The sequence below is a fragment of the Equus przewalskii genome, chromosome 19 (genome assembly GCF_037783145.1).
Source record: "Equus przewalskii isolate Varuska chromosome 19, EquPr2, whole genome shotgun sequence".
Classification (NCBI taxonomy): domain Eukaryota; kingdom Metazoa; phylum Chordata; class Mammalia; order Perissodactyla; family Equidae; genus Equus; species Equus przewalskii.
The window spans coordinates 26,545,351-26,558,920 of record NC_091849.1 but is presented as its reverse complement, the minus strand read 5'-3'; the positions used below and the strand labels follow the sequence as shown (position 1 = coordinate 26,558,920).

Sequence of the window (13,570 nt, the reverse complement as noted above, 5' to 3'; positions counted from 1 at the left end):
CTCTTTTTTGAAACAAATGAGAAGGGTGAATTTTGCCAAAAAAAGGAAAAGAAAATGCTTAACAATTCACAGAGGTTAGGCGAGGGGTGGCAAAACACCTTAGGAGTGATGAAACAGGGAGACAGCTACAGGATGACTTTCTTCGAGGTATCGTCTGCCTGTGGTACAGACGGAAGGAACCCTCCGTGTTACAAAAAGCCACCATAGCAGAGGATGGTTTCGATCCATCGACCTCTGGGTTATGGGCCCAGCACGCTTCCGCTGCGCCACTCTGCTTGCATAGGAATGGTACTCCTATTTTTCAGTCTTGATTCTTACCCACTTGCCCAACACCTTCCCATACTTAGTAAGGTTGCTTTTTCTGTATGCCCTTCATTATTCTCCTCCTCTATCCATCTCTTCTATGTTTTTCACTTTCTTTCTTGCCCTACAATCCATATCATTCTTAAATTGTTATTGCCACACAACTTTTTGCTTGCAATCTTCGCAAATCTTCAATCCTTTCTTTAGAGGTTGCCAATCATCCCCTTTGGGTCGGGAATAATGATGGCTAGGATGTCAGCTTTCCAGGCGTGTCTGGCAAAGCCTTTTAAAACCTTTCAAGAATAGCATTCTTTCTCAACCAGAGCCCTTTCCTCAGGATTCCCTCTTGGTCCACGAACCAACTACCATTCTTCTTTTCCCTCCTCCTAAGCACACGCTCAGATTTATCGGGCAAAATTGGTCAATATCTGTTTGATCTTGAGTTACCTCCTCTCCTCCAGCATACTTCATCTTTAGGTTTTTCCCCCTACCTTGCTATCACTTTTGGCATTTAAGTGAATTTGATCTTAGACTCAATGATCCTCAGCCCTAGTCTGCTTTCATCTTTTCAGGCGCAGAAACTTAGAGTCATTGGTTGACCCAGGGAAAATTAGGTTTTGGAGAATTGATTATTTGATATATAAAATAGGAGATGGTAAATCAATATGAAATCTCTGCAATTAAATAAGAAATAGCGTTAGATCCGGCAAGTTAATTCATTGGAATAAAGCAATTGTCTCGAAGTTTGACTTTCTCCCAGTGAAGTGAAATAACACATTAAAATGTATATTTGAAGCCAAAATTTCTTACTCTTTTACATAATTTAGATGCCCATCATCAGTTATGACAAATTGGCATGTTATACTTTGTCCCCAGAATTGGGAGGACTCCTTAATTTGATGTGCCAAAGGAACAACACCAAGCAGTAGATACGCCAAGAGACCAGCTTCCTATTCTGTCAGCTTCTGATGAGAATCAATGAACCACACTCCAAACTGGTATGAGCTCTGACAGAAGTTGGGGAGACAGAGCGGATCAAAAATAAGTATTCCACAACCATGTGAAATGATGGAGAGTACGAGAACACTCACTGTGAAGTGATGTGCAACACAAAGACTTGAAAACCCTAGATGACCACTAGGTTTTGACTCTTTAAATAAATTGTGCAACACGTATACAATGGAATATTCTGCAGCTGATACATGAATGCGACATGTTTCTATGTATGGATACGATTTACATATATTTGTGTATGTGTGTATATATATCTCCTTAACATAGTTGAATAATTGCATAATATATATTATATATATTATATATATATTCTCCTTAACATAATCCCACATACAGTTGTAAGAAATAATAGTGAACCCTTTACCTAGTTTCCCCCAATGGCAACATCTTGGACTGTTACCGTATCACAAGCAGGATACCGACATTGAGACAATCCACCAATCTTACTCAATTTCCTCAGTTTTACTTGTACTCATTTGTGTGTATGGCGGCGGGAGTGTTTAGTTCTATGCAGTTTTATCACATGTGCCCGTTCATGTATCCATCACCACAGGCAAGATACAGAAGAGTTTCATCACAGCAAGAAGCCCTCCTGTTGCCCTTTAATAACCTCATCCATCTCTTCCCAACGCTCCCCCCTTAACACCAGAAAAACAGAAATCAGTTCTTCATTTCTCTAATTTAGTCATTTACAAAATGTTGTATAAACAGAATCATGTAAAATACAACATTTAGAGATTGGCTTCTTCTCATCATAATTCCTTGGAAATTTATCCAAGTTGTTGCATGTATCAATAGTCCATTCCTTTTTATTGCTGAGTAGCATTCCATGGTATGGATATTTCACAGTTGTTTAACCATTCACCTAGTTATATGGATCATTTCCAGTTTGGAGCTATGATGGGTAAAGATACTTTGAAAAATTACATACAGATTTTTGTGGGAACATAAGTTTCTATTTCCTTGGAGTAAATGCCCAAGAGTGCAATTATTGAATTACATGGTAATTTCATGTTTAGTTTTATTGGAAACCACCAAACTGTTTTCCTGAGTGACTGTACCCTTTTACATTTTCACCACCAGTGTATGAGTGATCCAGTTTACCCCCGTCTTTCTCAGAATTTGCTCTTGTCACCTTTTTTGGTTTTAGCCACTCTGATAGGTGTATGGTGATATCTTATTGTGGTTTTAATTTGCAGTTTCCTAATGGCTAATGATGTTGAACATTTTTTCATGTGTTTATTTGCTATGTGTATATCCTCATGAGTGAAATGTCTTTTCATGACTTTTATCCATTTTCTAATTGATCTTTGGGGCTTTTTTTTAATGAGTTGAGTTTCGAGAATTCTGTGTACATTTTCTAAATACTGTCCTTTGTCACACATGTGGTTTACAAATATTTTCTCCCAATTTGTTGCTTGTTTTTTTCAAACTCTTAACAGGGTCTACTGTAGCTTGTTTTTTCAATCTCTTAGTAGTGTCTTTTTGTAGAGTAAAAGTTTTTAATTTTGATAAGGTCCAATTTATCTATTTTCCTTTTAAGGATTGGGCTTTTTGTATCAAGTCTAAGCACTCTGTCTGACTGTAGATCCTGAAGATCTTCTTATGCTATTTTCTAAAATTTTTATTGTTTTACATGTCAGTCTGTGATTCATTTCAAGTTAATTTTTGTATATGGAATGAGGTTTAGGTCAGTGTGGGTTTTTGTTTTTGCTTTTTTTTTTGCCTGTGGATGTCCAATTGCTTCAGCACCATTGTTGAAAAGGCTATCCCTCCTCCACTGAGTTTTTTTTTGAATTATTGTGAAAAACCAGTTGAGCATATTTGTATGGATCAGAATATATTTTTAACTGAAAGAAAAAACCAAGACAAACCTGTATATAATTTTCCCACCATTCATTTAAAAATAAAGAGTGTACTGAATATTATACACACATATACCTCTGGGAGTTTATGCAGAAACTCATTTCTCTGTGAAGAGAAACTGAACAGCTAGAGCACATGAATAGAAGAGAGATTTTATTCACTGCATATACCTCAATATCATTTGACCTTCATATCATGATTATTATTTTTTAAATATTTTAAATATTAAAATTCTTAATATGCAAAGAAAGCAACCTTGTATGAGTTGATTATGGCTTTTTATTAGACTTTATTTTCCAGTCACATGGAAGCAAAAGGATTTTACTGTCTTCAGATAGCATTTACTTCTGGCTCTTCTTTATCTAACCTGTAAACAGGCTGGCATTGCATGAGGCAAGTATCGAATGCTAGATTGACCTCACTCAGACAGATGAAAATACGAGCATGTTGGGGTATATAAGGGATACAATTAGTATTCAAGAAAGGAAATCCCTGAAAAGTTTACAACAATTCCATGGAGAAGCAAGCACTTCTACCAACTTTTATTCTTTTTGGAAGGATTGCCTTCAAGCCCGCTTTGATTTGCACCAATTCTGAAGCTTGGATTCTTCTTAGAGGAAAAGAAGACATATTAGGATTCAGGTCAAACTTAGCGGAAAATACGGTAATTATGACTTCTTTTTTCTGGCCTGAACGAGGGAGCTCCATCACAGTGAGTCAATTCCAGGACCATAAACACGCAAAGTTTAGTAAACAAGGATTCATCGACTACATCTTGGGTAAACTTGCAATTCCAGGATTTCAAACGACCCTATAACAGGTCAAAAGGCCTGGACCTAAGAGAAGATTAACTCACAATTAATCGTAGTCGGCAGGATTCGAACCTGCGCGGGGAAACCCCAATGGATTTCTAGTCCATCGCCTTAACCACTCGGCCACGACTACACAATGACATGCTGGCTCCTAAAAGTAAACAGCTGTGCAAAAATTTAGCTCCTTTTACAAGACAAACTCATATACCAGAAAGTGCATTTGCAGTCCGTGCTTCCTATTCTTTGACGTGATTTGGATGACTGTCACTCTGTTGCACCATATTGGAGAGTAGCACTTTATCCTCCGAATTGGAAGGACTCCTTATTCTGATAGGTTGTTGGAGTGAGAACAGCTTTCTGCTCTGACAGCCTCTGATGGAGATCCATGACACACATCCCACAGGTGGGACAAGCTTTAACACTCACTACAGAATTGTATGTAATAGCAACAATTTTTTTTAAAACAGCGTGAAAAGATTATGTACATGTATATATTTTAACTCTGGAAAGTTATACCAGACCTGGTTTCAGTTTGTTGCTGTAAATAGAAATTGAATAGTTGAGCAGTTAAATTGAAGAGAGATTTTAGATTTCACTATATATACTTCAAAATAGCTTTTCTATCATTATTATTTATTTATATGTTTTCCCTTATCTTGTTTGTATATCTAGGAGTGGAATTGCTGGGTCATATGTGAACTCTATGTTTAATCATTTGAGGAACTGCCAGACTGTTTTCCAACATGCCTGCACCATTTTCATTCCCACCAGCAGTGTATGATGGCTCTGATTTCCCCCTCTTCTCCCCAACACTTATTGTTATATAACATTTTCATTAAAGCCATCCTAGCCGATGTGAAGTGGTATCTCATTGTGATTTTGATTTGCATTTCCCAGATGACTAATGACGTCAAGCATCTTTTCATGTCCTTGTTGGCCATTTGTATATCTGTCTTGGAGAAATGTCTATTCACGCCCTTTGTCCACTTTTTAATGGGTTATTTGTCTTTTTTTATTGAGTTGCAAGAGTTTTTTATATATATTCTAGACACAAGCCCCTTATCAAATATATGATTTGCAAATATTTTCTTCCACTCTTTGGGGTGTCTTTTCAAATTCTTTATTATTATTATTATTTATTTATTTCTCTTTTCCATAAAATTGGCAACTCAGCTATCATCTGTTGCCAATCTTTTTTTCCTTTTTATTTCTTTTTCTTCTTCTTCTTCTTCTACCCAAAGCCCCTCCCCCCACCCTACCCAGGACATAGTTGTATATTCTAGTTGTAGATCCCTCTGATTGTGCTATGTGGGACGCAGCCTCAGCATGGCCTGATGAGTGGTGCTAAGTCCACGTCCAGGATCCAGACAGGTGAAACCCTGGGCCACCCAAGCAGAGCACACGAACTTAACCACTGGCCACCCGGGCTGGCCCCTTTTCACATTCTTAATGTCTTTTGAAGCACAAAAGCTTTTAATTTTGGTGAAGTCTAATGTACCTATTCTTTTTTCATTGCTTATGCTTTTGGTGTCATATGTAAGAATTCATTGCCAAACCTGAGATGATGAAGATATGTTTTCTTTTAAGAGTTTTATAATATTAGCTCTTATATTATGTCTTAGATACATCTTGAGTTAATTTACATAAATTGTGTGAGAAAAGGGTCCAATTTCATTCTTTTGCATGTGGTTATAGCTTTTCTAGCACCATTTGTTGAAAAGACTATTTTTCTTCACTGAATGGTGTTGGCACCTTTGTAAAAAAACAGTTGACCGTAGACATATAGCTTTATTTTTGGACTCTCACTTCTATCCCATTGATCTATATGTTTATCCTCATACAAGTACAACACTGTCTTGATTTTCATTGCCTTGTAGTTAGTTTTGAAACTGGGAAGTGTGAGTCCTTTTACTTTTTTCTTCTTTTTCAGGATTGTTATGGCTATTCTGGGTTCTTTGAAATTCCACGTAAATTTTACAATCAACTCACCAATTTCTACAAATAAGCCTGCTGGGATTCTGATAGGAATTGCATTGAATCTGTAGATGAATTTGGGGGAGAACTGCCATCTTAACGATGTTAAGATGCAATCTACGAACATGAGATAACTTTCCATTTATTTAGATCTTTATTCTTTTCAACAACATATTATAGTTTTCAGAGAATAAGTTTTGCATTTGTTTTGTTAAATTTATTCCTGAGTACTTTATTTTCTTTGATACTATTTTAAGTGAAAGTATTTACTTTTTATCCTCTTTTTCGTCCCTACGAAAAATGATGAGGCTGTCTGAAGCCTCCTAGATGGAGATATTAAGTACTGAGAGATATCAGGGATAAAATTGCTTAGTATGGCTTATTTAGACAAAACAAACAAAAAGAGCAAAGATAGGGAAATAAAGCCGTGAAATAAACCTGTCCTTTGAACTCAGATGGCTGGATTCAGAGACCAGAGTGCTAACCACTGCGCCATGGAACCACCTTGGTTAAAGAATCTCTTTCATGTGATTCATACTGTGATAAAACCCCTCTTCTGAATGGATTTACTCTTATTCACTGGGATATAATAACACAAACATAATAGGTCAAAGAGCATGGACCCTGCCCTTATGGCGATTAGTGTCCAATAGGAGGGATGCTCTAAAAACATGCAAATAAATTTAGCCCACAACAGGAAGAGTTTGAAGAAACTGCTTAAGACTGACAGCGTAATGGCAGAGATAAAGTAGAAAGTATAATAAAACTGAAATCTGTCATTTTTAGGTGGGCAGGACTTGAATACTGATTGGAAGAAAGTCCTGGCCCACGTCTTTCCACATACAAGAGGTAGCTTGTGGAATAGAAACTTAAAGTAATGACTTTCTGCTCTCAGAAGCAACAAGATTGTGAAATATAAAACAAAAAAAATGTTTGTCAATGTTCTTAGCAACATGGATCAAGCAAAGCCTTGAGAGTCATTTGCTTTAGGTGAATATGTGCCTGTTTGTGTCTGTGAACACCAGAAATACACACGGACAGGACAGCAAACGTAGTGATTTCCAATAAAGCTTTCTTCCCTGGTATAGTGGTGAGTGTGATTTTATCATTGAGAAGACAAATGTTGGACTCCTGTTAGACAAACCTATTAGAACAGACAGAAAGAATTTGTCTGGAGTCCACATATCTTTTCATAGTCATTTTATGTGTTTCCCAAAACAATAAAATAGAGCTAGCAAATTCTTCTTCTTATCGTTCAACGGTCATGAATTTGTTAAGAAAGAGAATCTTGATTTATTTTTTGGCTCAAAATCCCAAGGTATATAAAAAAAACTTATTTACCCTCTCTCAGAGAGATGCTCCTGACGCTTGTGAAAACCGTGTCAGGGAGTTCACAAAGACTGTTGGAGACCGTGGACAGCAGGCTGAGAACTCTCTGCATTTAAGAATCTCCTTTATGTCACATAACCTAGTCTTAACTAATAAGCTTCACCACCACTAAACTGTAATTAAGGGCAAAGTTGCTAAAGAAATATCATCTTTGAAATGTTGCTGTGTGAGTCATTAATCTCAATTAGGAGGCCAAAAGTATACCCATGCCTGAAGCTAAAATCCTACTCAAACCAGTTCTTTGAGCTTCTCTCTCCTTTCTCAGAAGGCTCGTGGTACGTGTGTTCCTCACAGCATACATTTGGGACACTAGAATGAGACATATGAAGGTCCGACAGAGTGGGATGGAACGCTGTTCTTTTTTAAGCAGAGGTGACTGGGATATCTACCTCACCTCCTTTTTAACCCTTTCTCTAAGATCTCCACTGAGAAGAAGCCCTTGATTTATGATATTTTCTCTCTCTTTTTGAAGAAAGAAGCATGCAAAAGGGAGACAAGAGCCAGGCAACTTTAGTTCTCTTCAGTCTTAATGAGTACTCTGAATCCTAGGTTTTCATTGAATGTTTATTGTAATTGCCACTTAGAGGCATTCCCATTTCAGAGTCATTGATATCTCATAAATAACATTTTATTTAGGATGTTCTGTTGCTTCTGAAAGGCGAACAGGTGTAACAAAGGGAATATCAAAGACTCTTAAAATATATAAGGAAAATGATAGATTAATTGATCATCTACTTTATTGAGACTTTTAGATGGTGCCAAGAAAACAGGAGATGAAAACACACTCTAAATGAACTTACTATTTGCTAGAGAGCACAACACTAGTTAGATTAATAAATGGGGTTAGTTTCTAGCACATTAGTTTAAATTATTTAAAGTGATTTAAGAACTGATCACCTGGACTTTGAGGATTATGATTTAAACAGTCCATTTCTTCAAAAATACACATGCTAGCAGTCAGGATGAATCATAAATATAGAAATAGCTTGATAAGAGATATATGTACAAAGACATATGGAAGCACTAGTATTACAGTTGCATTTTCTTGAACAGTGTTAAAGTAAAGACACCATAAGGGGCATAGAAGCAGGGGATAAGGGATAAACTTGAAGCCTTTTCAAAGTAGGAGACATGGGAAGGCAGTCTGTAAGGATGCACAGGATTTCAGGAGGTGGAGAACCTGGGAGTGGGAGAGGCCAAAAGCGGAGAAGCTAGTCCTCAACTTTTACAGTTGAGGAACTTTCACTTGGCTTTAAGGGCAGCAACACAGCCAATTAGAGAGGAACAACCCCCACTGCTGAAACAAACAAACAAAACAAAGAGTGATGAGTGGAAGAGGTGCAGGGACTTCCTGGCCTCTACCTTTCCAGAAACAGTCCCTGAGATGAACTGACAGTGCCCACTGTGCTGAGGCATGAGCTGCCCGAGGTTCTGAAAGAGGAGCTGCTTATCATGCTCAGACAGGAGCTCCCCACCATGCTGGGACAGGTGCTCTCCACCAGCTGGAACAGAAGCTGTGAGCAGCATTCACTGGGCTTTCCCAGACAGAAATTGAGGGAGATAAGGAAGAGAGCACCAAAATAGTGAGTTTAGTTACTGGGTGTTACAGAGACAATAGCCCTGAAGGCACCCAGAAGTGTGCACCAAGAAGACTTGTATTTTGGACTGTAGTGGGTCATTTCCAGTGTAGACTGTGCCTTGGTTTCAATCTTCTACCAACTCAGTTTTGTGCTCTCCACACACTCTAGATCTGTGATGTCCAATACTTTAATCACTTGCCATATGTGACTACTGAGCACTTGGTCCTTAATGGGATGCACTCAAAGTGCAAAATACTCACTAGACTTTGAAGGTTCTGTATGAAAAAAATCATAAAATAGCTCGTCAACTTTTCAAAGTGCTTAGATGCTTAAATCATATTGTGGATATATTAGCTGAAATGAATGTATTCTTAAAATTATTTACACTTGTCTTGTCTTACTTCTTAATACAGCTACTAGAAAATTTTACATTTCACCTGTGGCTCACACACATTTCTATTGGAAATGTACTGCCACTCTAGAGCTTCTCTCTGAACATCAAAATGACTGAGGGAGGTGAAGTGTGGCTCCATCAGGTCTCCATTTCCTAACTTACATTCTCTGTTGCAATTGCTGTAACTGTTTTTTGTGACACTGTCCACTAGCATGTCTTGTTTTCAGTTTTATTTTTGTTGTCTTCAAGACGTCTCAGTAATTTAAAAGTAAAGAGAGAAGAACTCCTTCCAGAACCCCAATGGCAGTATTCAGAAACCAGATCACGGGTCAATACTCCAGAAAGGAAAATTCTGTGTAGTGATCAGTCCAGGCTCAGATCTCTGCTCCTGTCCCCAGAACCTCAGCTTGATTGTCCATGGCTCCTCCAGAAAGAAGCACTCAGGATGAGAGGAACTCCCGCTTATACTATTAACACTCTTTTCGAAGATATCTTTTTAAACAAATTTTTGTTTTTAAATTCTGTACATTGATGTCATGTGGGTCATTTTACTCAACTCTAAAATTAGAAATTGTTTCCACAGAATGGGCTTAACATTTCATTAGCTTTGACATTCTAGAATTCCATGAGTTTCTCAGAGTCAAAGCAACCAGTATGCTGAATGTCAGAGACGGAAAGATGAGAGATGATGAGTTTTGCAAAAAAGATCAGGTTCAAACTCCAGAAGCCCTCGTCTTAGTAGACTGAACCAAGACGTGTTCATCCTGCCAGCACTGCCCAGCAAAGAGGACTTGTTACAGCTTAGCATCACTGACCCACATGACTTTGCAATTCAAAGCTTTTTATTATGCTTCATGCCTCTGAAGACACACATTAAAGAGGAAGGGATCTGATATTTAATCAAGGAAAAGACAAGCACTACGTTCCTGAAAAATTTTTAGAAGCATTCTTAGATGAGGTGCACTAAAGTATGACAACTCTGCACAGATCCACAAGAGAGGTGAGGACGACCTCCACCAAGACGACTAAGCAGTGATAGATGGAATTCTTCTAGGAATTCCTGGGAAGGTACTCAACTGTGGTGATCATTCCTTTAATACATTAATTTAATACATTAACTCATACTTGTTATCTTACAATGGGATTTTTTCGTCTGAACTTTGTGCCCAGAATGAACCAAAACCTCACCTCATTTTTGGTCCATCTTTCTTCACCGCTGTCCAGGACCCAGGGATAAGCCAGACCAGTGTGATGTCAATGACTCTTTTGATCAGATTACAAAGAAAATGGCTTTACTTAATTTCTTTAACTGTGTAGTGGTTTGCTTATTAATATCCAGTTTGGATTCTCGACTTGGTGCCTAGAGGTATGAGTCCTGGCTTAGGATTTGATCTGAGATTTCCCGGAATTTTCTTTTCTAATGTGAAGGAGGACACACACGGCTGGAGAAGGGCCCTGATCAGGGGGCAGTTCTTTGGAGAGGCAAGCAGTCCTGCTAACTTTTTTTCTTTAGGAAAGCCTGGCTTCAAAGCAGGGTTTTGATTCCAGGAAACAGAAAGTCATCACCAAAAACCTGCGCTTTTCTTGGGGGTAAAGAAAACACCATTAGAACTGTGGTGGAATTACTTGGGGGTAAAGAAAACACCATCAGAACTGTGGCGGAATTACTTCTTAGAAAGCAGCAACAACAGAGAAGTAGTGTTAATCTCCTGCTGTTTGGGGAAGAACGAGTTTTTTACGGTACTGTACTGGTATATACCGTTTCGTTGGTGTGGGGTACAATCAGATTTCTAGCAGATTCTCAAACCGATAAAGTGTCAATAGATTACCTTCCCAAGGGGAAAGCCACCGTAGTCGGCAGGATTCGAACCTGCGCGGGGAAACCCCAATGGATTTCTAGTCCATCGCCTTAACCACTCGGCCACGACTACACGGGAGCCTCGTGGCTCATTAGCATAAGCAGCCCTGCCGACTTTAGCTCCCTTCAAACGGTCAAATTTTCTACCAGATAGTATTTGTTGTCAATGTTTTTAATTCTTTAACATAATTTAGATGAAAGTCATGCTGTCGTGGCAAAGTGGCAAGTAACACTTCCTCCTTGGACTGGAGAGGCCCCTTATCCTGATGGCCTGATGGAAAGAGAATAAGCAGGAGACATCCCGGGAGACCAGCTTGCTGCTCTGTCAGCTTCCGATGGGGATGCATGAGACGATACACCCAACAACAGGGACTGGCTGTACTATTCGCTGCAGAATTATGAGTAAAGCGACGATTTGGAAAACTCGAAATGACCATCAATTTTTAAAATAAAATTTCGAACATCTACATAGTGGAAGATCCTGTAGCTGATAAAAAGAAAGAGGTGCACTTCCGTTTACTGATAGAGCATCCGCTGGGGTTTCTGTCGTGGTCTAGTGCGTTAAAATGAGAAGTTAAAAATCCATGTATAACCATCGTTAGTACTGAGTTGAACTTAAAAAAAAATCTCGCTGTTGGAGTTTCTAATCGAGTTTACTTTAAGAAAAACAGGCCGATTCCAGTAACCTCTTTGGGAAGCAGGGAGAAGTTGTAACTGGCACCAGTTCCCGGCCCCCAGGCGTTGACATCACGTTTTCAAACTGTTAACACGTGATCAGAACACCTTTACAAAACAGCCGACGACTCGCAGGCACCAGGATTTGAACCCACGCGAAAACGCCTCAGAGAGCTTCCTAGTCGATCGCCTTGATTACTCGGTCACAGCCACACAACGTGCAACCTCTAAAAATTAAAGAGCTTTGGTGGAGTTTAGCTCTCCTTAGGAGCCTACATTCCATATCAGAGTGTATCTATAGTAAATGTTTCTTGTTAACTGACATCATTTAGATGGCTATCATGCTGTTTCACCAAATCAGCAACTAACATTCTATCCTCAGAACTGAAAGAACTTATTCTGATGGTTTGATGGAAGGAGACCAAACAGGAGACATTCCAAGAGATCAGCTTCCTGCTCTGCCACTATCTGATGGGGATCCATGCGATCCGCTCAACAACTGGGACAGGCTCTAACATTTACTACAGAATTAGGGATTATAGCAACGATTTAAAAAAAAAACAGACATGGGCATCAATTTTTAGCTTTTTAAATATACTTTGGAATCTCCATGTAACGGAACAATGAGGAGCACTGCTATTTACTAATAAGAAATACACTGATATTTTAGTGATGGCCCAGTGCGATAAGATCATGGTCTGCAATCTACCTATGACCAGTTTAAGAGCCTAATATTGCCTCCAAGGAAGAAACTTGATCCTGTCCCACTTGACAACTTTCCCTCCTTTGGTCCCAGTTAGCAACTCCTGTTGCTTCTCAAAACAGGGATAGGTTTTAACGCTTTTTTTTTTTTTTTAAGTAAGTTCCCACCTAATCCAGAAATAAGTGGATTTTTAAAATTCAACAAAGCAAAACCAGTTTTCTTGGGAAAAACAAAAAGGCAGCTGTAATTCGGCAAAGGCCTTTTACTGTCTGTAAAAACTGTAACAATTGTGTTGAATGCCTCTATCCTGCACCCTACAATCCCCACTCCCTACCTGCTCTCTCCTTACCTTCTCCAGCACTTTCAGGGGCTTTAAATGCCTTTGGGAGCTTCGCAAACGATTCCTCTGGGACACAAATAGTAGATTCACTTAGTCTGGTTCCCAACCAGAAGAAAGAAAGATGAAAAGAAAGTTCCTGGTGAGTGAAAGGAAAAGGTGAAAGAGATGGATCAGAGAAGCATCCAGTAGCGCTGACTGCAGGATCGTGCAGGTCGCTGTAAAGCCGAGTGTCCTCAGTCACTGAAGTCCCCAGGGCAGCTGCTCTTGCTCTGCTGGTGCCCCTCCTCCATCTCCGCTTGATAAAATCCGCATCAGACCTCCAGGTGTCTCTCCAAAACTCACGTCCTTCATCCTCTTCCTTCCATCTCTCTCCTTCTACTGCTCCCGATTTTCCGGGTAAAATTTCTTCCCCCATTATACACCTACCATCCTAGAATTAATCCCTTCCCAAATTCGTTACCGTTTTCAGCCTGTAATTTACTTTATGGGAGAACCGCGTTTCAAAGCTCCTATTTTTCTCTTTAGTAGAGATTGAGAATTATGAACCTAGACTCTGCTGCCAAATTCCCCTAGTTCACTGGGAGATTCAGACCTCAACTCTATGACTTCTACCTGTGTGATTTTGAGTGAGTTACTTAAGATCTCTGTATTGGTTTCTTATC

General features: G+C 39.0%; 3 non-coding genes across 3 annotated transcripts; all 3 read right to left on the bottom strand.

Annotated features, from left to right (window-relative positions):
- Positions 1-204: 204 nt before the first annotated feature.
- TRNAM-CAU (transfer RNA methionine (anticodon CAU)) lies at positions 205-276 on the bottom strand. The gene has a single exon. It is a non-coding gene; the product is annotated as a tRNA-Met (tRNA).
- Positions 277-4,046: 3,770 nt separating this feature from the next.
- Positions 4,047-4,128, bottom strand: TRNAS-AGA (transfer RNA serine (anticodon AGA)). The gene has a single exon. It is a non-coding gene; the product is annotated as a tRNA-Ser (tRNA).
- Positions 4,129-11,181: 7,053 nt separating this feature from the next.
- TRNAS-AGA (transfer RNA serine (anticodon AGA)) lies at positions 11,182-11,263 on the bottom strand. The gene has a single exon. It is a non-coding gene; the product is annotated as a tRNA-Ser (tRNA).
- Positions 11,264-13,570: the final 2,307 nt, after the last annotated feature.